Raw genomic sequence first — 10,000 nt, 5'->3', positions numbered from 1 at the left:
CCATTTCTGTGTAGATTTGGCCATATGTTTAGGGTCATTGTCTTGCTGAAAGACCCAGTGACGACCCAGCTTCAGCTTTCGGGCAGAGGGCAACAGATTTTGATTGAAAATGTCCTGGTATTTCAAAGCATTCATGATGCCATGCACCCTAACAAGGTTCCCAGGGCCTTTGGAAGCGAAACAGCCCCACAGCATCACTGACCCACCCCCATACTTCACAGTGGGTATGAGGTGCTTTTCAGCATGCGCATCTTTCGTGGTACACCAGACCCACTTAGAGTGTTTGTTGCCAAAAAGCTCAATCTTGGTCTCATCTGACCAAAGCACACGGTCCCAGTTGAAGCCCCAATACCGCTTGGCGAACTCCAGACGCTTGCGTTTATGATTGTGAGTGAGGAAAGGTTTTCTCCGTGCATGCCTCCCAAACAGCTTGTTGGCGTGTAGACAGCGCCTGATGGTTGATTTGGAGACTTTGTGACCCCAGGATGCTACCATTTGTTGTAATTCTGTAACAGTGAGCTTTGGAGATCTTTTGATTTCTCTTACCATCCTCCTCACTGTGCGTGGTGGCAAAATAAACTTGGGTCCTCGTCCAGGCTTGTTTACCACTGTTCCAGTTGTTTTGAACTTCTTAATTATTCCTCTCACAGTGGATATGGGCAGCTGCAGTTGAGTGGCAATCTTCTTGTAGCCTCTGCCTGACCTGTGAAGGTTGATGCACATCTGCCTCACTTGTATGCTGTGTTCCTTTGTCTTTCCCATGTTTAAGAGTGGATAAGAGAAATGGCCTCGGTGTCACGTCATATTTATACCCCAGGGAAACAGGAAGTGATGAATTACTAATTAAATGTTCCTACATACTCTGGTAAACTTTGTAAACTACTGTAGAAATGACAGAAATGCTTCAATTATATTTATTTCCTGGGAATTGTTAAGGGTGCCAATAATTGTGGAACAGGTGATTAATGAAAAATAATTATTTTTTAGTCAGGGATTTTTTTATTTTCTTACAATTCATTTGAGTTGAAGGCTACATTTTCCTACAATTTTCAGTGTGACAGTATTCTTCTGCGACAAACACTGAATTTATTTTAAGGCTTTTAACACATCTCAACCAGGGGTGCCAATAATTATGGAGGGCACTGTATATGCACTTAGATTCCTCGATAAAATGCCTCCTATTCTCCAGCGCAACAACTCTGAGGCACACTGTACCACAGACACAATGGTCTGGCCCACAGTTCTCTGACTTGTCTGGAGATCAGAAGTGTCAAAAGTAAAAGTAAAATAAGACACACAGTTTTCTTCCAGCACAGGTAACTTTTACTGTATAAGTAAAAAGTACTAGAACTGTGTACTTGTCTTACGATCAGCTGACTCTGTGCTGGCTGTATCAAGTTTGTGGTGGGTTCTTGTTAGGTTTGTCAGTAACAACACGGTCTGTCTATGTATATCATTAGATAAAGTGGAGTAAACGCTTTAACAGCTATGTAATATCATGTGCTAGTGTTGTACTTACACCATTATTAAAAAAAAACCAAAATGTTTTGGGGAGGGGGGGTTGTGCCTCTATTTTTGTGACAGGATAGTTGAGAGAGACAGGAAGCAAGTGTGTGAGAGAGACAGGGAAAAGTCGTCAAAGGGCCCAGGCCATAATCAAACCCGAGCCACCGGTGTAGCAGTTGAATGCCCAGCCAATTGAGCCACGGCTGGGCCCTCTTTCTTTTACTTTTGAAACCTCTTCTTGAGATGGCAATCATGGCAGAGAAGTGACTTGTGAAAAGACTTTGAGCAAAGTTGTATTGACCTGACTAATTCGCCACTTAAAATAAGGAAACCAGAGAACATTAGCGGGGCGGCGTTTAATTAACTTTGATTAAAACTCCTTTGAGTTTGAGGGGCTCCACGTATTCCTTCGCTGTTCCCTTCTTCCTTCACTCCTTTCTCTTCCTCTTCCTCTTGACTCTTTCACAACCTCCTCCCCCTCTCCCTCCCTGTCACCCTCTCCACTGCTCTCCTGCTGGCATCGACCTCCTTCACTCCAGGTGTCAGAGCTGATGGGACAGGCTCTTCAACCCATCATCACATCATGTGCGCGCGCGTGTGCGTGTGTGTGTGTGTGTGTGTGTGTGTGTGTGTGTGTGTGTGTGTGTGTGTGTGTGTGTGTGCGTGTGTGCATGCGTACGCGTAAGTGTGTGTGCATATGTGTGCGTGCATGCGTGTGTGCGGTTGTCATCTTGGCATGACATGTTCTAAAACCCGTCAAGAGCCTTGTTTTTTCCTTCAGATTTAGCATAGAGTAATCAGAATGAGAAATTGTGTTTTTTTTACCCACAGAACAGATTTTTCGAATTGACTTCATTTCATTTTCAAATGAGATATTCAAAGCAGTAACAGAAATGTTAATGCCTCGTAGGTGGGCAAAAAAAAAATAGGCAAATGTTTATTAATGAGTGTTGCCATGAGGCAAGTACCAGACAGAGAGGGCAGTGGGCTCATTATTAACACTATTCACAACAGATAAAACACTTGTCGGGTGATAAATGTCACGGTGTTTGCTATTCATTTTTATGAATGCACCAGAAGGGAAATGTACCAATATCAGTGAGTTAGCGAAGCCTGTGTGGTCAAGAAAACTCAATAACTCACTACACACACACAACAGATCTCACTGGGAGTTGGCCACAAAGCACCTTAGTGCCTTTGCATCAGATGGAGGGAAAGCGAAACCCCCTGGTCTGATGGTACGATGACTGAACTATTTGACCATGGTTCCCTCTGGACATGTTTTTTGTGAATATCCTGATGAGACCCCAAGAGTCAGCTAATCATGTCCATCTCCAGCTCCAAACACAGCGGTCGCAGCACCAGGCTGAAGGGATCATTTTTGTGGCATACCAGAGGGCTGGTAGGCTGATGGAACATTACTGCTTTGAGTTTGTCAGAGGACGTGCTCAACTGGACATAAAACATATAACTTTGGGTGCGCGATAAAGGTTGCCATGTTTGAGAGGAGCAAAAATCTGCAAGCAGACGCACTGATGATGGCTAAAGAGCCGAAACGCGTCTGCTTGTGGACATGGTGGTAATTTATAAATAAATAACGAGACTCAGCTTGTGAGTGCGGATTTTTCCTCTTCTTAACATTGCTGCTTTGCTCTCGGCAAGCGCTTGAATGTGACATAAACATTCTAAATGTTTTGGGGAATACACGGTAAGGAAGATACAGTATAACAACATGGGTGAAGTCAGAGTGCAAGAAAGTGTTGCTCAGCGCAGTTTAGCTTTACTATGAAGCACTCTCAGAGTCGGAGAATGTCCAGACTATGACTCAAGGGCTTTTTGGAGGTTGTAAGGGCTGGCCTGGCACTTGTCGCAGCATCTGTACTACTCAAGAGAAAAGGCACAAATGGATGCAGAGTTTCCATTACACCTCAGATTACTTATTTAGAGGAAGCTAGGATACATCTCAATGCAACAAACATACCCTAACACATTGCCTATCTATAATTCAGGGCTAAAATCACTGGCCCGTTTAAATGTTTACAAGCATTCTGTCAGAAAGCTTTTCACACTGCCAATAGAACTGGGGGTCTGCATGAAGTAACAACTAACCAGTACCAACGTAATTAAAGGATAACTTCTGCCAATTTCGACATGCAGTTGTAATGCTACACTACCCTGGACTTACCTGAGATTTTTTTTGGTTGCCTTTTCCGAGATTAGATTAGATTAGATTAGATTAGATTAGATTAGATTAGATTATCCTTTATTGTCTCTTCAGGAGAGAAATTCAGAATGGACATGAGAAAGTGTGATTCACAGTTAACATCAGATCACCACAACAGACAGACTTAGGATCACAAAGAACAAACATATAAACAGGGTAACAGAAAACCATTGTTAGATCCTGGTCATTGTAATGGGGGCAGGCGTTTGTTTACATAAAAAAATCATCTTGATTTATTCCCAATAACTAGTGTGAGCAACACAACAGCATATTGAAATTGGCAGAAGTTCTCCTTTAATTCTGAATGTTCTGTGGCATTGCTGTGGGCACAAATGCAATTCTACAATTCAATTCTGGCCACCATGGCAACCCCTCAGGACATTGTTTTCCTTATCACACTCAAAGTCGATTATCCGTCCATAAAAGCACCCTCTATTTTACGGCCGTCCTAAACTCAAATATGAACGATGACGACTATTCATGGAGATGCCATCTCTTCTGTTTACGCCGCACCATGAAATCTATTACACAAACTGCTGCCCTTAAAAGCTGTTCCTGGGACAGTTATTTTAGGAGGCATGGGGACAGTGAAGCAGGTTAATGGTTGTGAATGATGACGAGTTGTTTGGAGCACATGAATACTTGCCTAAGATACACACGCAGCATACAGCCACACAGCGGAACAGCCTTTTTTATATATGTAATAACGGCGGTAATATATTCTGTTTACTATTGAGATTTTCACACAGGGCATGGAAGAGAGACAGAGTGCCAGGCTACACATTACAAGTCCATACTCCTTAACCAAAATGATTTCATGGTGAAAATGTAGCTCAGTCAAGCACATCAACTTCAGTCTGGCTTGCATTGCATATTTTTGACAGGTGCGCATACGCTGGCTTATAAGTGGGTGAGATACTGTATTGATTGTGACAAACACACACACTGCATCTTCTACCACTTGCTAATACCCTGAGCCACACACAATCACACACACGCACATAAGCATACACACAAGCATAGACATCCAAGCACGCACGCACGCACGCCCGCACACACATTGGACACCAAGACAAAACAGCTGAAACAGCATCCAAAGATGTCGAATCACAGAAGATTAAACCGTTCACACCTTTTAACTTTTTTTTAAAAACTTGAGGCTTAAAATTGATTTTTTTTGGTGGGGTGTGTGGAGACAAATAACAGTGAGTGAGGGAAAATATGCTTTTCTTCAGGCTTCCTGTCTCTTCAACTCAGTTTGGGGATTAGCAAATATGAACCACGTGTCAAATCCAGCTAAGCACGCAGTCACAACACCTGCTTTTCTAAGCACATTTCTTGCTACATTGCCGCCATCAGCGATGCTGACTGTGTGTTCACGCTTAATCTGTTAGCGGTGGGTGGGTGCGTTGTCGTCTGATGGGGTACCCCCTGGAGAGGAAGCTCCCTGTGCAGTCCTCTGGAGGTCCCCGTAAGTGGCGTGTGTTAACCGGAAAAGGTCCCTCTCTCGACTCATTAACTGAACACACGAACACACACAGCTGATTGATCAAAGAGCTGTCTACGGACCTGATGGGCTTAATCAGGTGTGTGTGTGTGTGTGTGTGTGTGTGTGTGTGTGCGCGCGCACGCGCTTCAGCAAGGGAACTGGAACTGGGGAGACTGAACTGAACTGACTGCACTTGTGTCAGGTTACAAAACCACACCTGCTCACCTGCTGTGGACTGGTGAAGCAGGGCTACAAAGGTACAGCAGGAAGGTTTCACTGTACTAATCTCAAGATGAGGGAAGAAACATAGAGTACACAACATAGAGCCTCAAAATGATTCATTGCCCATAAACATATGCCTCTTTTTAAGCAGCTAGCAAGTTCTTTTCTCCTTTCCCTCTTCAGTATGTTCATGTTTTTTAATCATGTGCAGCAACTCTATCCATCACTGGGTCAGACTAAGGCAGGCAGACAGACAGATTGATCATCAGATCAGACATCCCATTAGTTGGAAACCGGTTTGCATTTTTGGAGGGTTAGCACACGCCATATGACCTTGCTTTATTTTGCTCCTTATCAAATCATCATTTGGATGTGCACACCCTACTGCACCATGCTTTTCATTCACATTAGACCAGTGGTGCTCAAACTGTGGTACGTGTACCACTGGTGGTACTTGAAACATCTCTGGTGGTACTTGGAAGAATTCATTTTTTGTGCATTGATTTGAAGGTTGATCAAGTTGTTGCAGTCGAAAATGTCTCTTTGCTCTCACATTTTGTAATATTGACCTATAGAATCTGAACACATAATGCAGAATAATGCTATAGGCAAGCAAGAAATTTAAAAGCAAACTTGCACTGAATGTGACCCTAGCTGTTGATGCCGTTATGAACCTCTCCTGTATTGACTGGCAAAAGTGAATATGGAAGGCCCTTGCTGCGAGATTCTAATGTTGGTTGTCAAGGTGGTACTCGGACAGCTCAATATTTTCTCGGGTGGTACTTCACACAAAAAGTTTGAGAACCACTGCATTAGACCATTGAATGTTCATGCAATTAAATACTGTACATTAGTCCATGCAATTCAATGCCTCCCTCTCACTATCACTGTGCACTTCTATAAAAGTAGGCCACTGGTCCTTTTTTTAAACCACCACTATATGACTTGAGGATCTTTCTGACATTCCCTCTTATCTGCCGTGGTACAGCCAGCACTGAGCAGGGTTGCCAAACAACACTCTGGTGGCGGCCATGAATCCTGGGCACACACAACAAATGTTGTAGTGTCCGTTTACCACCTCTAGAGTTGAATTTAGTGTTGGCCCTATTTTCCAAGTGTTGAATGAACACTACACAATTTACTTTGGGGGTACATACTGGCTGATATGATGCCTATCTCTATGCTAAGTATCTTAGTATTGCCTGGAGGACTGGCGGGCATGTCTGCTGAATAAGAAACAGTGACATAAATAATGTAGCATTTGTAAGAGAGTTGTTGATGCTGTTACAGAAGAAGAAAATGTTTTCAACAGTGCTCTTAAGTCTTCTTTTGACCTTTAAAGCAGTTGGTCTTTTCATTTTCACACCACAACCTGTTGGAAATGTCTGGCATGTCTCGTTAAAACGGGGAAGATTAATGAACTCAGTACTCTCTTTGTTGCCTCTCAATGCTGCAAATGTATTCCAAATGTCACACCTTTTACATGGTCACTTTTCACACTCTTGTCAGGTTTTTATGTTTCGTTTTAATGAAACATCCTGATTACATTAGATGTTTTCATCATTCACTCCAAACAGTCAACACTTGCAGCCTCCTGCAGGTCCAACTTAAGGAAGCTGAATGACAATGAGTCCACAATATGAGAGGGACAAAACAAAAGCATTACTCCTGGGAGCAAGTGTACATCCAAATGAAGACAAAAGTCAGATTCTCACAGAAGGTGAGGGCTACAATGTGCCTCAGTGGCAAGTGTTATTTACATATTATTTATGTTCATGCCCAAGACTCAGTCGAGATCAAGCCCAAGACTGTGCTAGACCAATTCAAGACGAAAAACTAACACATATATACGGTAAGTAGTTTTAAGTCTCGAGACCAAGACCGGTCTCCAGTACTACATCACTAGTAAGCCTTTCTCTCACACATATTTTAACATTCATGCTGTACTATTTTGTACTGCTCTCCTAAACACCTGTAAACTACTGTATACCAGCTTGTGACTTGAGGAATGTTTTCACATTGCTTGACAGGAAACAGGAGCGCCAGATCGTGCAACAAATATCACAGCCGAGAAACAAGAAAGTCAAACCCAACAGGAAAAAAAAGAAAACCTCTCTCTCTCTCTCTCTCTCTCTCTCTCTCTCTCTCTCACTACATCAAATACGATTCACTGGCAGCGTTTTGGTGAGATCCCTGATCAAAGTGATGAGTACAGAGAGGGGAACTAGGCGCGCCTGTGCACATTTACATTCACAATGAGAAGCATGCATTCCACTCCTCCTGAAGGCTGGCTCTTGAAATTGAACACAGGAATTTCCCTGCCGCTTTCAAAGCCTGCCCAGTTGGACCAGAGAAAAGACTGAGTGGGTGATGTGAATGGGGATGGTTGGGGAGAAGGGCAGGGGTGTGGAGTGGCGTGGTGGGTTTTCGGGGATAAGATTGACAGATGGTTTAAAAAAAGAATCTGGAATCACAGAGCCTGACCCTTGAAATAGGTAAAACAACACCCCTTTAGATAGAGGGCACGCAGCCACTCCAAAACATAAAAGACAGTTTGTGTCCATCACTGGCACTCCACTCCATCCTATCCCTTTGAGTGCCTCTCTCTAACTTTTTCTATCTGTCTGCATGTCTGTCTGCCTGTCTGTCTACCTGTCTATCTTTCTGTCTGTCTGTCTCTGCCTGTCACCCTGCCTGCATGTCTGTCTGTCTGTTTCACCAAAATGTCTCTTGGTAAATCTGTCTTTCAACCCAAAACGTTTCATCAAAGTGTGCTTAAGGTTTAGTGATTTTGGCTTGACTGGCTTGGCCTGGCCTGTCCTGGCTGCTGTGTAAGAGATGGGCTCTGTGAGTGGCACAGCAGGGAGAGAGACGGTGGAAGAGAAGACTGCTATCTGATCGTAGCCCCGTGTCAACAGCGACTCACCCATGTCTTGCAGACAAACGAACAAAAACACAAACACAAAGACAAACACAAGCACGCACACACAAAGAATTGAAGACTATCTGACTGGCAATCCCAGACAATCAACAGACAGAGACAGACACACAGGCTTGGATTTGGGCAATTTATATCCTTGTGTTATTAAGACAGTGTGTGTTTAAATATGTACGTATGTATCTATGCCTGCGCATGTATACTGCAGCTGAAGTGAAGGCATTTAGGTGTTGTATTCTGTATGAATAATTGTGCCAGGGCTTCAGTATCAATGTACGTATGTGTAGTATGTGTATGGAATGGTCAGTTGGTGCTAGTGGTGTCAACAATGATCGATTCGGCGATCCGAATCGATGCGGGGCATGGACGATCCAAAATCGGTCCGGCAAGTTCCAGAATCGATCCGGCCTTTTTTTTCTAAGTTTCAATTACTTCCATGGATATTTCGGGAGCAAATGAATGTTAAGTTAAATAAAAGCACTTCAAAACATTTCAAGACTGATACAGAAAACAGCCAATAAATTGTTGCTCAGTATCTGACTTGTATTGCCTCATCATGGCTGATTAAACATTTGCTTTGCGTTCAGTAGAAATGTAATGCATTGCAATGCGGATCGGATCGGATTGGATCTAATAGAATCGAATCGAATCGGATCTACTACCTCCCGAATCGTGATCGAATCGGATTGTGAGGGCAGTGCCGATCCACACCACTAGTTGGTGCCTCTGTCAGTGTTGTCAGGCTGCACTGGTCAATGGGCATTGACCACTGGTCAAACGGGGAGCTGATTCGGTAGTGAGTTGTTCAAGCGTGTAAGTGTTTGAGGCTGTGATAGAGGTGGCTACTGTACTGTGTGGATGTGGACATCTTGTTCTCTTATCCAGCTGACTTTGAAACACAACTAGACCACAGGCGCATTCAAATTCAGTACACAGCACCAAACAGTCAAAGTGACCATATTGCCTTTGAGCTTTGCTTGTGCAAACACTCCTAGCAGTAGAGATGAAATGATGGAGATTAAATGGCATGTATAAACAGAGATAGTTCAGCGTTTCAGTGCATTTACCAAAATTTGTACTTTAATCACAGAATGCCCCCGGCTGCGTGATGTAAGGTGTTTACAGGACAGACTGCAGCAGAGATGTAGATCTTACTATAGATTATATTATAGATTTGTAGACCAGTTCTTGAATATTGAATTGAAAGTAGAATTAGATGTGAAAGTGAAAGTGAAAGCCCAACTGGGAAACTCCAACTCCCATCGTCATTGTGACACAGCACTCCACAGCACACAAGTGTTCACTGCACACAACGAAATTGCATTTATGCCTCACCCATGCAAGGGGGCAGCCCCCATGGCGTCCCAAGGGAGCAGTGCAGTGAGGGTACCATGCTCAGGGTACCTCAGTCATGGAGGAGGATGACAGATGTTGTATATTTAAATCACCTTCAAATGTTGAATACTATCACGTTGGTTATACTTTTAGTTCCGGTGTGAAATTAGGGAAATGAAACGATGCATATATTATCATTATCATTATCATCAGCACTATCAATAACCTCAGTGTATATTATATTTACTCATTTTGTTTCACTGTCCTTTTTTATTTAATTGTACTT

The 10,000-nt window shown here is 43.2% G+C and overlaps 1 protein-coding gene across 1 annotated transcript in view; it reads right to left on the bottom strand.

Moving 5' to 3' along the window:
- Positions 1–10,000, bottom strand: part of neto1l (neuropilin (NRP) and tolloid (TLL)-like 1, like) — a 140,766-nt gene that overhangs the window by 51,760 nt on the left and 79,006 nt on the right. The gene's annotated exons all lie outside the window — the stretch shown is intronic.

Source organism: Engraulis encrasicolus, chromosome 9 (genome assembly GCF_034702125.1).
Source record: "Engraulis encrasicolus isolate BLACKSEA-1 chromosome 9, IST_EnEncr_1.0, whole genome shotgun sequence".
NCBI lineage: Eukaryota > Metazoa > Chordata > Actinopteri > Clupeiformes > Engraulidae > Engraulis > Engraulis encrasicolus.
This window is presented reverse-complemented; position numbering and strand designations above follow the sequence as displayed.